Genomic DNA, 16418 nt, shown 5'->3' with positions numbered 1-16418 from the left:
CACAGCCCGGTCAGACGCACAACGCTGAGTCGCACAGCCCGGTCAGACGCACAACACTAAGTCGCACAGCCCGGTCAGACGCACAACACTAAGTCGCACAGCCCGGTCAGACGCACAACACTAAGTCGCACAGCCCGGTCAGACGCACAACACTGAGTCGCACAGCCCGGTCAGACGCACAACACTGAGTCGCACAGCCCGGTCAAACGCACAACACTGAGTCGCACAGCCCGGTCAGACGCACAACACTGAGTCGCACAGCCCGGTCAGACGCACAACACTGAGTCGCACAGCCCGTTCAGACGCACATCACTAAGTCGCACAGCCCGGTCAGACGCACAACACTAAGTCGCACAACACTAAGTCGCACAGCCCGGTCAGACGCACAACACTCAGTCGCACAGCCCGGTCAGACGCACAACACTGAGTCGCACAGCCCGGTCAGACGCACAACACCGAGTCGCACAGCCCGGTCAGACGCACAACACCGAGTCGCACAGCCCGGTCAGACGCACAACTCTGAGTCGCACAGCCCGGTCAGACGCACAACACTGAGTCGCACAGCCCGGTCAGACGCACAACACTCAGTCGCACAGCCCGGTCAGACGCACAACACTCAGTCGCACAGCCCGGTCAGACGCACAACACTCAGGTAGTGATAGGTACTCCCAGACACTCAGGTAGTAACATCTCTGCAGTGCTTTCTGTGTGGAAAAAAATAAAGTACAGCAGGCTGCATTTTTCTCACATTGGAACACAGCAAAAACATGTGCAAAACACACTACAAACGCAACTTAGTGAAGAAAATAAAATAAATGAAAAAAGTATTCCAAAAAGTGCACCACACACACAAATATAATTCTGCAGAAATGCTGGGTGGACGCAGGGACTGGGGGGTAAATGAGCAATAAAAGTTTCTATTAAAATGCATTTAAGAAAAAAAAAGTGTGAAATGCCACAGCAGAGCAGGCAGTGTTGTAGGGAACGAGCCGCCCAGGGAGGACGGAGGGGCTGTGAGGAGGGGTAGCTGGGTCCTGTCCCTGGGTGTCTCCTGCCTCCGTACACTCCAGGTCCTTTCCGTAAAATTCTCCTCACATCCTCCCTTCAGGTGAGTGCCCGCCGTTTCTCTACTGTCCCCCCTCCTCCCCTCATGTCTCATGTCACGCGTTCCCCACTCTCACTCAACCACCCCCAGATAAAAACAGGACTGCTCACCATGGCTCCCGAGACCCGGCCAGTGTGCCCCCAGTTCCCCGGCATCTCACCTGAATGCTGCCCACTATGCGGCTCCACCGGGACTCCTCAACGCTTTTCCCTAGGATGGGCCGGCCTGTTAACATGCATGTGCGCTCAGGGCAAGTCACCCGAAGTGGTTGGAGGGGCATGCCTGCCGGTGTCTCCGCCCCCCTCCTGACCCTGATGTCAATCAGTGAGAGTACATCTTTGGGTGAGGCAGGGCGGGCTGTGTGTGTATACAGTGTACTGCTGCAGCCGCCCACAGCCCAAAGCGGCCCCAAGGCAGGCAACCTACCGGGATTTTTCCCAGTATCCCGTTAGGCCAGTCCGGCCCTGATCACAACCCACTGTTGTTTGACTAGCAGCTCAAATTTGAAATTTATTTCACCTTTAATTTATAATATACAGTGGGTACGGAAAGTATTCAGACCCCCTTAAATTTTTCACTCTTTGTTATATTGCAGCCATTTGCTAAAATCATTTAAGTTCATTCTTCTTCCTCATGAATGTACACATAGCACCCCATACAGACAGAAAAACACAGAATTGTTGACATTGTTGCAGATTTATTAAAAAAGAAAAACTGAAATATCACATGGTCCTAAGTATTCAGACCCTTTGCTGTGACACTCATATATTTAACTCGGGTGCTTTCCATTTCTTCTGATCATCCTTGAGATGGTTCTACACCTTCATTTGAGTCCAGCTGTGTTTGATTATACTGATTGGACTTGATTAGGAAATCCACACACCTGTCTATATAAGACCTTCCAGATCACAATGCATGTCAGAGCAAATGAGAATCATGAGGTCAAAGGAACTGCCTGAAGAGCTCAGAGACAGAATTGTGGCAAGGCACAGATCTGGCCAAGGTTACAAAAAGATTTCTGCTGCACTTAAGGTTCCTAAGAGCACAGTGGCCTCCATAATCCTCAAATGGAAGACGTTTGGGACGACCAGAACCCTTCCTAGAGCTGGCCGTCCGGCCAAACTGAGCTATCGGGGGAGAAGAGCCTTGGTGAGAAAGGTAAAGAAGAACCCAAAGATCACTGTGGCTGAGCTCCAGAGATGCAGTCAGGAGATGGGAGAAAGTTGTAGAAAGTCAACCATCACTGCAGCCCTCCACCAGTCGGGGCTTTATGGCAGAGTGGCCCAACGGAAGCCTTTCCTCAGTGTAAGACACATGAAAGCCCACATGGAGTTTGCTAAAAAACACCTGAAGGACTCCAAGATGGTGAGAAATAAGATTCTCTGGTCTGATGAGACCAAAATAGAACTTTTTGGCCTTAATTCTAAGCGGTATGTGTGGAGAAAACCAGGCACTGCTCATCACCTGTCCAATACAGTCCCAACAGTGAAGCATGGTGGTGGCAGCATCATGCTGTGGGGGTGTTTTTCAGCTGCAGGGACAGGACGACTGGTTGCAATCGAGGGAAAGATGAATGTGGCCAAGTACAGGGATATCCTGGACAAAAACCTTCTCCAGAGTGCTCTGGACCTCAGACTGGGCCGAAGGTTTACCTTCCAACAAGACAGTGACCCTAAGCAAACAGCTAAAATAACGAAGGAGTGGCTTCACAACAACTCCGTGACTGTTCTTGAATGGCCCAGCCAGAGCCCTGACTTAAACCCAATTGAGCATCTCTGGAGAGACCTAAAAATGTCTGTCCACCAACATTTACCATCCAACCTGACAGAACTGGAGAGGATCTGCAAGGAGGAATGGCAGAGGATCCCCAAATCCAGGTGTGAAAGACTTGTTGCATCTTTCCCAAAAAGACTCCTGGCTGTATTAGATCAAAAGGGGGCTTCTACGAAATACTGAGCAAAGGGTCTGAATACTTAGGACCATGTGATATTTCAGTTTTTCTTTTTTAATAAATCTGCAACAATACTGTGTTTTTCTGTCAGTATGGGGTGCTATGTGTACATTCATGAGGAAGAAAAATGAACTTAAATGATTTTAGCAAATGGCTGCAATATAACAAAGAGTGAAAAATTTAAGGGGGTCTGAATACTTTCCGTACCCACTGTAAAATTATTTATTAATACCTTGGCGCGATCACGTGAGTATTTTATACTACTATTGTTTTTCCAATTCCAGATCTTTGTTTTACGCAGGCGGTCATTATATAACATATGCGCTAAATCCCAAAGTTCTGGATTTGCTTCAATGGCTGAAATCAGCTCGGCCTGAGAAATATCAGTAGCCATGCTTCTTCTATTCTTCCACACTTCTCAACAGGGGCAAAGGTCTCTTGGGTAATGTGGGCATGTATTTCCTTTTTTCCATGTGATTACAGTCACCAATCAAATTTTTTCAGTATTTCCTGGTTTCCAGATCATTACAGTGATCAATCAAATTAAAAAAAAATAAAAAACGTTTGACGCGCGTCATGCCATGTTTAGGCGCGTTTGGTAGCATCACGTGTTTTTGCAGCTTGACGCTGGAGCTCCAGAACGCACTGGTCCTAGGTTTTTTTTTGGAGCTGTAAAACACCTATGCCACTTGGAGCTCCTAAAAGCTCTATGTGTGCATGAGGCCATAAAATATGGGTGTTTTGAAGCTGTAAAAAAAACGCCTGACGCTGCTAACAGCAGCTGCAAAAACGCCCTGTGTGCATGGCCATTAGTGTTAAAACGCCCAAAAAGCAAAATCCTATTAATTTCAATGGCCCCTGTTCACATGTGAGTGTTTTGTCACCTCAAGCTCAAAAACGTACATGAGCTTCTTTTTTGGCAGATTACAAGAGTTTTTGTTAGATGTCAATGCCTGCCTCCAAACACCAGCAAAAAACGCCTGAAAAAAGCCCAAATAAATGCCTGAAAACAATACGCTCAGGTGTGAATGGAGCCTTAGGCCCCTTTCACACTTGCGGACTGTTCAGATCCGCCTGTCAGTTTTTCAGGTGGATCTGAACGGATGCCCCATGCATCTCTATGGGGCATCAGATGTCAGTGAAGACATATCTGCTGACATCCGATCCTGTCCGTCAAATCCATCCATCTGGCGGATCAGATCAGATGAGAACAGACAAGTGGTCCATTCTCATCCAATTCCCCCATAGAGGACAGCAGGGATCTGGCACCTGTTATCCGCCTGCTCAGCGGGGGATCGGTTGATCGATCCCCCGCTGAGCAGTATGGCTCCATCAACGGTAGGGAGCCGTGTGAAAGGGGCCTTAACCTTTTTTTTTGTTTTTCTAACAGTCCTGTGCTTTCATAAAATGTATAGTTTGTTTTTTAAAAAAACAGAAATCTGTAGTTGAAAAATGAAAAAAAAAAAAAAGGTGAAAAATTGTAAAAATGGTCATGCCACCTAAGGTTAAAAGTGCACATGTCTTGGCAGTGAAAGGGTTGAACCTTCATAAATATAGAGAGGATATAAAACAGAAAGCATCTTTAAAAGACTCAGCAAAATTGTAAAGAAATGTCACATATAATCCTCTTTGTGGTTTGAGGACAGTATCCTATTACTAAAAAATTGTGAGGTATTCCACATACACAGTCTGGGTATGCAAGCTGTAAGGTAAATAACAACTCTGATTTGTTTTTCTTCCTTTGAAAGAATATTAGATTGGCCAGTTATCTTGGATAAGGGAATACAGCCCAAGCTGGCAGGTGTGTACATAAACAAACAGACACTGGGAACGGGTAGTAGTGCACAGACATAAAGAACAACTAGGAATGGATAGCAATGAGACAAACAAGGATCACTAGGAGCAAGTAGAAATGCATTAGACACTGTGCGGGGAAAAAAAATAGGAATACGTAGGGAAAAACTGAAGAAGACTGCAAACATAGGTAAAGCTAATAAAGGTGGACTGAAGGTCACAGAGGAAATCAGAAAGCTGCCAGAGGTACACAAGGCTCAACAGACACAAAAGGTGCTAGGATACAGGTTTCAAGCAGGAACACGCATAGGGGTTGATTTACTAAAACTGGAGAGTGCAAAATCTGAGGCAGCTGTGTATGGTAGCCAATCAGCTTCTAACTTCAGCTCGTTCAATCAATCTTTGACAAAAAAAAATGGAAGCTGTTTGGTTTCTTTGCAGAGCTGCACTCGATTTTGCAATCTCCAGTTTTCCCTTAAAGTTAGTGGGGACTGTCTAAGGCCCCTTTCACACTTTTGCGACTTGGGACTTCAAGTCGTACCCCATGATTTCCAATGAATACTATTCATATCTGTGCAACTTTAAAGTAGTCACTGTGCTACTTTGGTCCGACTTTGATGCGACTTGAGGTCCAGAGACCTCAAGATTACACAAGCATTGCTTCAAGTTGCGCATACAAGTGTGAAAGGGGCCAAGAGACACTAGGAAACCTGGGGGAATGGAGATCACACTGGAAAGCACACTTGCAAATAGACACTAGGAACAAAGGGGGCCAACTACAGGATCACTAGGAATCTCAAGGTTACAGAAAGACAGATGGCCTAGCTGGGTTGGGTGTGTCGCTAATTGAATCAACAGCATGTGGTTAACCAATCTTGAACACAAATATTGTGGGATAACAGGTAGCAGCAGAACTAGGGTTGCCACCTCATTCCTTTAAACCCGAACACATATGAATTAGGGTCCTTTCACACCCTAATTCTCGGAGCGGCGGATGTCAGCAGTGACATATCCGCTGTTAGCCACCGCTATTCGATCTGATCCTGTCCGTCAAATCCAGATGGATGGTGACCCTATTTTCCATCCATCTGGATGATCGGATAAGATCAGATAAAAACGCACAGACAGTCCATTTTAACCCTATTTTCCCTTAATGAGAGCAGGACTCTGTCCATCTCTAGAGTTAAGCGAACACCTGGATGTCCGGGTTCGGCGGTTCCGGCTGAACTTGAAAAAAAAGTCTGAGTTCGTGACCCGGACTTAACCCGAACTTTACCCCGATCCCGAACCCCATTGAAGTCAATGGTGACCCAAACTTTTGAGCACTAAAATGGCTCTAAAACAAACATGGAAAGGGCTAGAGGGCTGCAAATGGCAGCAAAATCATCTTAAGAGCATGGTAAGTGCTTTTCAAACAAATGTGGATAGGGAAATAACTTAAAATAACATATAAAAATGAAAAATAAAAAATAATCATCTTGAATGATGTAGGAGGAGGATGAGGCCCATATGGAGTAGGAGGTTGAGGTGGCGGAGGATATGGCGGTGTAGATGGATGTGGCGGTGTAGGTGGAAGCGGCGGTGGAGGAGGACGAGGTAGCCAACACTTGTTTTTGTTTTTAATTGTTTTTCTTTTTAAATTAGGGTACACCCCAAAAGAGTGAGAAAGATCAAAAATACAACAATGGCTGGGTAAGGCCGGTATACATGTCAATTCTGCACAAGGTACGGACAAGTCCTGTGGGATCCATGCCTGGTTCATTTTGGCTCTGGACAGGCGGCTGCGCTTGTCTGTGATAACGCCCCCAGCTGTGCTAAATACACGTTCAGGTAATACACTGGCTGCAGGGCAGGCCAGCAGCTCCAAGGCGTAAAGGGCAAGCTCAGGCCATGTGCCCAATTTGAAGACCCAGAAGTTGAAGGGGGCAGACCTGTCATTCAGTACGTGTATAGTACGTAAGGAACGGTAAGGAACTGTATATGGTAAGGAACGGTGATGGCGGCAGGGGGGGGCTTTTTGTCCCCCTTCTGGGTTGAGTCTGGCCTTGGAAAAGGTATGTGTCCCTGGTTGTAGGCCGGGCTCTCCCAAAGCTGTGTAAGTTCTGAGGCCTTCTGGTAGGGACGGGGCTGCACTGGTCTTGTCAGGGACCGGAATTCAAAAAACCCGGTGGTGTATGTGCCCCTGGAGTGGAAGTCCAGGGGTGCCATAATTTACGGTGGATGGCAACACTATGAGTATGGCACCAAGGACACTGCACTTCCTACACACGTTTTTCACACCTGCCTCTAGTGCCGGGACTTTTGGTCAGGAGTCAGGACCAGAGGAATTTTTTATTCCTGGTCGAAGGGCCTGCCATAGTATTGCAACGTGGCACAAACCTTTCACTTCTCCACTGTCCCTTTCCCCACTGTTATGTGTTGTGTGTCTCACGTTTTGTGTTTTTATTGTGGCGGTACACTTTATTTTGCACAGCGTGATTAGTAGGGTGTAGGTCCTTGAGCCTTCCATAAAAGTCTTCGGAGGGGGTGGATATGGCCTTGTGGCTTGGTTCGCCCTCTCTCATGGGGTCTCTCTTCGGGAGAGCCCCACCTAGTACTTGGGGTGGTCTGTTTCAGCAGACCTCCTAAAGAACGGGGCTGCCTGGTTTCGGCCAGGTTAGCCAGTGTAAGTACCCAAGTCCCTGTCAGGAGCCTTGCGCCCCGGGGGATCAGGGTCAAGGACCATTTGTACACCCTGTGCACTTTTTGTGTTTCATTTTGTTGGTGTGCACTTTTTTATGATAGTCTGAGTGTTCACACACCAGGTGCTAAAAAAAAACAGCTGGTGGTCCTGGTTGTTGTGGCGTGCCGACAAAGCTTTTCCACATTTCATACATGCTAACCCTGCCTTATGAGGTGCTGGCGGTGCCCTGGCTGTGTTGGCGTCCTCCTCCTCCTCTGCCTTCGCCTTTTGCTTCCACTGTGCCCCTGCTGTCAGGTGAGAATGCTACCAGCATTGCTTCTCGACCTTTTGGCTAAGATCAAGTGTAGTATCTGTTGTTATCAGTTATCTTGGTGCCACCCTGCTGTGAACATGGTTCCTCCTCCTCCATCTCCTCCTCATCCTCCACCTCGTCTTCCTCCAGAACTGTGCCCTTGCTGGACAACTAGACAATCCTCGGAACCCACCCTCGGAGCCACCTGTGAATGACTACCCTGAAAGCCTTGGAAATGATCACTGCTCCGGATGCGGAGGCGGTAGAGGATGAGGAAGCGGAGTAGGAGGAGTTAGCAACAGGAGGCAAAATGAAGCGCCCTGCAATCCTTGGTGGTGGAAGGAGATGCGCCAAACTAATTTAAAGGGTGTATCTCACAGTAACATAATCAGAAAACGCTGCAAAATTATTAATTTTCCCCTAAATGGGTGTTTATTGAATAGCAGAATAAAACAACAGTATCCAAAGGGTGTATCTCACACATACAGATACAGACTAAGCCGCAATTTAATATCTTTCTGTCCCCTAAATGGGTGTTTATTGAATAGCAGAATAGAACAAAAGTATCCAAAGGGTGTATGTATCTCACACGTACAGATACAGACTAAGCTGCAATTTAATATATTTCTGTCCCCTAAATGGGTGTTTATTGAATAGCAGAATAGAACAACAGTATTCAAAGGGTGTATCTCACACGTACAGATACAGACTAAGCCACAATTTAATATCTTTCTGTCCCCTAAATGGGTGTTTATTGAATAGCAGAATAGAACAACAGTTTCCAAAGGGTGTATGTATCTCACATGTACAGATACAGACTAAGCCGCAATTTAATATCTTTCTTTACCCTACATGGGTGTTTATTGAATTGCAGAAAAGAACAACAGTATCTAAAATGGTGTATCTCACAGGTACAGATGCAGACTAGGCCGCAATTTAATATTTTTTCCCTAAATGGGTGTTTATTGAATAGCGAAATAGAACAACAGTATCCAACGGGTGTATCTCACACGTACAGATACAGTCTAGGCCGCAATTTAATATTTGTTCCCTAAATGGGTTTTTATTGAATAGCGGAAAAGAACAACAGTATACAACGGGTGTATCTCACACGTACAGATACAGACTAGGCCGCAATTTAATATTTTTTCCCTAAATGGGTGTTTATTGAATAGCGAAATAGAACAACAGTATCCAACGGGTGTATATCACACGTACAGATACAGTCTAGGCCGCAATTTAATATTTGTTCCCTAAATGGGTTTTTATTGAATAGCGGAAAAGAACAACAGTATACAACGGGTGTATCTCACACGTACAGATACAGACTAGGCCGCAATTTAATATTTTTTCCCTAAATGGGTGTTTATTGAAAAGCGGAAAAGAACAACAGTATACAACAGGTGTATCTCACAGTAACATATGCAGACTAGGCCACAATTAACTTTTTATCCCCTAAATGGGTTTTTATTGCAAAGCAGAATACAACAGTATGCAATGGGTGTATCTCACTGTATCATATGCAGACTAGGCTGCAATTAACTTTTTTTCCCCCTAAATGGGTTTTTATTGCAAAGCGGAATACAACAGTATGCAATGGGTGTATCTCACTGTACCATATGCAGACTAGGCCGCAATTAACTTTCTTTCCCCTAATTGGGTTTTTATTGCAAAGCGGAATACAACAGTATGCAATGGGTGTATCTCACTGTAACATATGCAGACTAGGCCGCAATTAACTTTTTATGCCCTAAATGGGTTTTTATTGCAAAGCGGAATACAACAATATGCAATGGGTGTATCTCACTGTATCATATGCAGACTAGGCAGCAATTACATTTTTCCCCCTAAATGGTTTTTTTTTGCAAAGCAGAATACAACAGTATGCAATGGGTGTATCTCACTGTACCATATGCAGACTAGGCTGCAATTTATTTGTTTTCCCCTAAATGGGTTTTTACTACAAAGCAGAATACAACAACAGTATGCAATGGGTGTATCGCACTGTAACGTATGAATGAAAATCTGAAAAATAATTGTCCCCTTAATTGGTGCTTGTTGAATAGCAGATTTGAAATGGAGTGTCTAAACGCTGTAAGTCACAGTAAAATATGAAGGAAAAAAGTTTTTTTTCTTTTTTAAATGCAGATTAAGCAGACACATATGCTCTCAGCTTACATGAAATGGCCGCTACACACCGCACGCCTAACAGGTTGGATACTGTTGTTGTTCAATTCCGCTATTGAATAAAAAAAAAACCCATTTGAATGAAAAACTGAAAAATCATTTTTTTCCCTAAATACTGAAAAATATTTATTTTCCCCTTACATTTGTGCTTTTTGAAGAGCAGGTTAGAAAAAGCCGTGTCTGTCTAAACATTGTATGTCAAAGTAAAATATGAAGGAAAAAAGTTTTTTTCTTTTTTAAATGCAGATTAAGCAGACATATATGCACTGAGCTTGCATTAAATGTGCAGCACCGCACGCCGCCCACCTAACAGACTGATAAAAGTTTTTTTTTCTCCTTTCTCCTCCTCACTGTGCTCAGGTCAGGGCATAAAGATTGTGCACTGCACCCCCCTATTCTTTCTCTCAAAGAAATCTCCAGCCTGACCCTACAATAATCTCCTATCTCTCCCTCCGGGCAAATAGATCGTGCACTGCACCCCCACACAATCAAATCAATGTAGATTGCTGTCTGATTAAAGAAGATTCTTCCTATTCTTTCCCTCAAAGCCATCTCCAGCCTGACCCTACAATAATCTCCCTATCTCTCCCTCAGCAGCATCAGAAACCTCTCCCTAGTATAGTTTATGCAGAGTGACGCGCAGTGCTATGTGACACCAGCTTATATGGACTCTGGGTCACATGCTGCACTGGCCAATCAAAACCATGCCATTAGTAGGCATGGCTGTGATCAATGTTCCCTCTAATTTTTTACTGTGCTGAGCAAATAAAAACATTTCTGAGCGCAAACCTTTAGACTGAGCAATTTCATCAAAAATCGTAAATTGTCACAAAATGTGCATGTTGCCATTCACTAATGGGCTATATAGTTTGATAGAATATTAGTAAATCGTATTAACTGTTCAACCAATTTTACAGTATACTATACTGTAAAATTGGTTGAACAGTTAATACGATTTACTAATATTCTATCAAACTATAGCCCATTAGTTAATGGCAACATGCACTTTTTGTGACAATATACGTTTTATCCAAACACATTTTATTAAGGCAGATTGGATAAAAAAGATACAAACACAACATTTTTTAGTGTTTTAGTTTTAACAGTTTTAACAACTTTTAGTGCAGCAGTGCTTCAGCAGTGCTCTTGACTGGCCTTGCAGTAGGTCTGTGGAGATATGGAACCTCTCTCAAAACAGAACCTGAAAACAAAGATGCACCACAAATTGTTATCTGCCTATTTTCAGCAAAAAGTATAAATATTAGTCAAACAAATAAAACATGTACCTTTAAAACTTCTCCTGTCTGTCCTTAATACCTTTCCAGTGGTTATAGATCTTGTCCAGATTGATAGACCCATCTGCTTGTGTAGACCGGATTCTCGTTAGCTGATCCAAGTGGGTGGTCTGAAGTCGGTTGCGTGACACTAAGTCGCACAGCCCGGTCAGACGCACAACACTCAGTCACACAGCCCGGTCAGACGCACAACACTCAGTCGCACAGCCCGGTCAGACGCACAACACTGAGTCGCACAGCCCGGTCAGACGCACAACACTGAGTCGCACAGCCCGGTCAGACGCACAACACCGAGTCGCACAGCCCGGTCAGACGCACAACACCGAGTCGCACAGCCCGGTCAGACGCACAACTCTGAGTCGCACAGCCCGGTCAGACGCACAACACTGAGTCGCACAGCCCGGTCAGACGCACAACACTCAGTCGCACAGCCCGGTCAGACGCACAACACTCAGTCGCACAGCCCGGTCAGACGCACAACACTCAGGTAGTGATAGGTACTCCCAGACACTCAGGTAGTAACATCTCTGCAGTGCTTTCTGTGTGGAAAAAAATAAAGTACAGCAGGCTGCATTTTTCTCACATTGGAACACAGCAAAAACATGTGCAAAACACACTACAAACGCAACTTAGTGAAGAAAATAAAATAAATGAAAAAAGTATTCCAAAAAGTGCACCACACACACAAATATAATTCTGCAGAAATGCTGGGTGGACGCAGGGACTGGGGGGTAAATGAGCAATAAAAGTTTCTATTAAAATGCATTTAAGAAAAAAAAAGTGTGAAATGCCACAGCAGAGCAGGCAGTGTTGTAGGGAACGAGCCGCCCAGGGAGGACGGAGGGGCTGTGAGGAGGGGTAGCTGGGTCCTGTCCCTGGGTGTCTCCTGCCTCCGTACACTCCAGGTCCTTTCCGTAAAATTCTCCTCACATCCTCCCTTCAGGTGAGTGCCCGCCGTTTCTCTACTGTCCCCCCTCCTCCCCTCATGTCTCATGTCACGCGTTCCCCACTCTCACTCAACCACCCCCAGATAAAAACAGGACTGCTCACCATGGCTCCCGAGACCCGGCCAGTGTGCCCCCCGTTCCCCGGCATCTCACCTGAATGCTGCCCACTATGCGGCTCCACCGGGACTCCTCAACGCTTTTCCCTAGGATGGGCCGGCCTGTTAACATGCATGTGCGCTCAGGGCAAGTCTCCCGAAGTGGTTGGAGGGGCATGCCTGCCGGTGTCTCCGCCCCCCTCCTGACCCTGATGTCAATCAGTGAGAGTACATCTTTGGGTGAGGCAGGGCGGGCTGTGTGTGTATACAGTGTACTCCTGCAGCCGCCCACAGCCCAAAGCGGCCCCAAGGCAGGCAACCTACCGGGATTTTTCCCAGTATCCCGTTAGGCCAGTCCGGCCCTGATCACAACCCACTGTTGTTTGACTAGCAGCTCAAATTTGAAATTTATTTCACCTTTAATTTATAATATACAGTGGGTACGGAAAGTATTCAGACCCCCTTAAATTTTTCACTCTTTGTTATATTGCAGCCATTTGCTAAAATCATTTAAGTTCATTCTTCTTCCTCATGAATGTACACATAGCACCCCATACAGACAGAAAAACACAGAATTGTTGACATTGTTGCAGATTTATTAAAAAAGAAAAACTGAAATATCACATGGTCCTAAGTATTCAGACCCTTTGCTGTGACACTCATATATTTAACTCGGGTGCTTTCCATTTCTTCTGATCATCCTTGAGATGGTTCTACACCTTCATTTGAGTCCAGCTGTGTTTGATTATACTGATTGGACTTGATTAGGAAATCCACACACCTGTCTATATAAGACCTTCCAGATCACAATGCATGTCAGAGCAAATGAGAATCATGAGGTCAAAGGAACTGCCTGAAGAGCTCAGAGACAGAATTGTGGCAAGGCACAGATCTGGCCAAGGTTACAAAAAGATTTCTGCTGCACTTAAGGTTCCTAAGAGCACAGTGGCCTCCATAATCCTCAAATGGAAGACGTTTGGGACGACCAGAACCCTTCCTAGAGCTGGCCGTCCGGCCAAACTGAGCTATCGGGGGAGAAGAGCCTTGGTGAGAAAGGTAAAGAAGAACCCAAAGATCACTGTGGCTGAGCTCCAGAGATGCAGTCAGGAGATGGGAGAAAGTTGTAGAAAGTCAACCATCACTGCAGCCCTCCACCAGTCGGGGCTTTATGGCAGAGTGGCCCAACGGAAGCCTTTCCTCAGTGTAAGACACATGAAAGCCCGCATGGAGTTTGCTAAAAAACACCTGAAGGACTCCAAGATGGTGAGAAATAAGATTCTCTGGTCTGATGAGACCAAAATAGAAATTTTTGGCCTTAATTCTAAGCGGTATGTGTGGAGAAAACCAGGCACTGCTCATCACCTGTCCAATACAGTCCCAACAGTGAAGCATGGTGGTGGCAGCATCATGCTGTGGGGGTGTTTTTCAGCTGCAGGGACAGGACGACTGGTTGCAATCGAGGGAAAGATGAATGTGGCCAAGTACAGGGATATCCTGGACAAAAACCTTCTCCAGAGTGCTCTGGACCTCAGACTGGGCCGAAGGTTTACCTTCCAACAAGACAGTGACCCTAAGCACACAGCTAAAATAACGAAGGAGTGGCTTCACAACAACTCCGTGACTGTTCTTGATTGGCCCAGCCAGAGCCCTGACTTAAACCCAATTGAGCATCTCTGGAGAGACCTAAAAATGTCTGTCCACCAACATTTACCATCCAACCTGACAGAACTGGAGAGGATCTGCAAGGAGGAATGGCAGAGGATCCCCAAATCCAGGTGTGAAAGACTTGTTGCATCTTTCCCAAAAAGACTCCTGGCTGTATTAGATCAAAAGGGGGCTTCTACGAAATACTGAGCAAAGGGTCTGAATACTTAGGACCATGTGATATTTCAGTTTTTCTTTTTTAATAAATCTGCAACAATACTGTGTTTTTCTGTCAGTATGGGGTGCTATGTGTACATTCATGAGGAAGAAAAATGAACTTAAATGATTTTAGCAAATGGCTGCAATATAACAAAGAGTGAAAAATTTAAGGGGGTCTGAATACTTTCCGTACCCACTGTAAAATTATTTATTAATACCTTGGCGCGATCACGTGAGTATTTTATACTTCTATTGTTTTTCCAATTCCAGATCTTTGTTTTACGCAGGCGGTCATTATATAACGGATGCGCTAAATCCCAAAGTTCTGGATTTGCTTCAATGGCTGAAATCAGCTCGGCCTGAGAAATATCAGTAGCCATGCTTCTTCTATTCTTCCACACTTCTCAACAGGGGCAAAGGTCTCTTGGGTAATGTGGGCATGTATTTCCTTTTTTCCATGTGATTACAGTCACCAATCAAATTTTTTCAGTATTTCCTGGTTTCCAGATCATTACAGTGATCAATCACATTTAAAAAAAATAAAAAACGTTTGACGCGCGTCATGCCATGTTTAGGCGCGTTTGGTAGCATCACGTGTTTTTGCAGCTTGACGCTGGAGCTTCAGAACGCACTGGTCCTAGGTTTTTTTTGGAGCTGTAAAACACCTATGCCACTTGGAGCTCCTAAAAGCTCTATGTGTGCATGAGGCCATAAAATATGGGTGTTTTGAAGCTGTAAAAAAAACGCCTGACGCTGCTAACAGCAGCTGCAAAAACGCCCTGTGTGCATGGCCATTAGTGTTAAAACGCCCAAAAAGCAAAATCCTATTAATTTCAATGGCCCCAGTTCACATGTGAGTGTTTTGTCACCTCAAGCTCAAAAACGTACATGAGCTTCTTTTTTGGCAGATTACAAGAGTTTTTGTTAGATGTCAATGCCTGCCTCCAAACACCAGCAAAAAACGCCTGAAAAAAGCCCAAATAAATGCCTGAAAACAATACGCTCAGGTGTGAATGGAGCCTTAGGCCCCTTTCACACTTGCGGACTGTTCAGATCCGCCTGTCAGTTTTTCAGGTGGATCTGAACGGATGCCCCATGCATCTCTATGGGGCATCAGATGTCAGTGGAGACATATCTGCTGACATCCGATCCTGTCCGTCAAATCCATCCATCTGGCGGATCAGATCAGATGAGAACAGACAAGTGGTCCATTCTCATCCAATTCCCCCATAGAGGACAGCAGGGATCTGGCACCTGTTATCCGCCTGCTCAGCGGGGGATCGGTTGATCGATCCCCCGCTGAGCAGTATGGCTCCATCAACGGTAGGGAGCCGTGTGAAAGGGGCCTTAACCTTTTTTTTTGTTTTTCTAACAGTCCTGTGCTTTCATAAAATGTATAGTTTGTTTTTAAAAAAAACAGAAATCTGTAGTTGAAAAATGAAAAAAAAAAAAAAAGGTGAAAAATTGTAAAAATGGTCATGCCACCTAAGGTTAAAAGTGCACATGTCTTGGCAGTGAAAGGGTTGAACCTTCATAAATATAGAGAGGATATAAAACAGAAAGCATCTTTAAAAGACTCAGCAAAATTGTAAAGAAATGTCACATATAATCCTCTTTGTGGTTTGAGGACAGTATCCTATTACTAAAAAATTGTGAGGTATTCCACATACACAGTCTGGGTATGCAAGCTGTAAGGTAAATAACAACTCTGATTTGTTTTTCTTCCTTTGAAAGAATATTAGATTGGCCAGTTATCTTGGATAAGGGAATACAGCCCAAGCTGGCAGGTGTGTACATAAACAAACAGACACTGGGAACGGGTAGTAGTGCACAGACATAAAGAACAACTAGGAATGGATAGCAATGAGACAAACAAGGATCACTAGGAGCAAGTAGAAATGCATTAGACACTGTGCGGGGAAAAAAAATAGGAATACGTAGGGCAAAACTGAAGAAGACTGCAAACATAGGTAAAGCTAATAAAGGTGGACTGAAGGTCACAGAGGAAATCAGAAAGCTGCCAGAGGTACACAAGGCTCAACAGACACAAAAGGTGCTAGGATACAGGTTTCAAGCAGGAACACGCATAGGGGTTGATTTACTAAAACTGGAGAGTGCAAAATCTGAGGCAGCTGTGTATGGTAGCCAATCAGCTTCTAACTTCAGCTCGTTCAATCAATCTTTGACAAAAAAAAATGGAAGCTGT

The sequence above is a fragment of the Pelophylax lessonae genome (assembly GCF_965119305.1).
Source record: "Pelophylax lessonae genome assembly, chromosome: 6".
In the NCBI taxonomy this organism is placed as follows: Eukaryota; Metazoa; Chordata; class Amphibia; order Anura; family Ranidae; genus Pelophylax; species Pelophylax lessonae.
The sequence above is the reverse complement of the archived record's forward strand: the minus strand, read 5'-3'. Positions refer to the sequence as shown.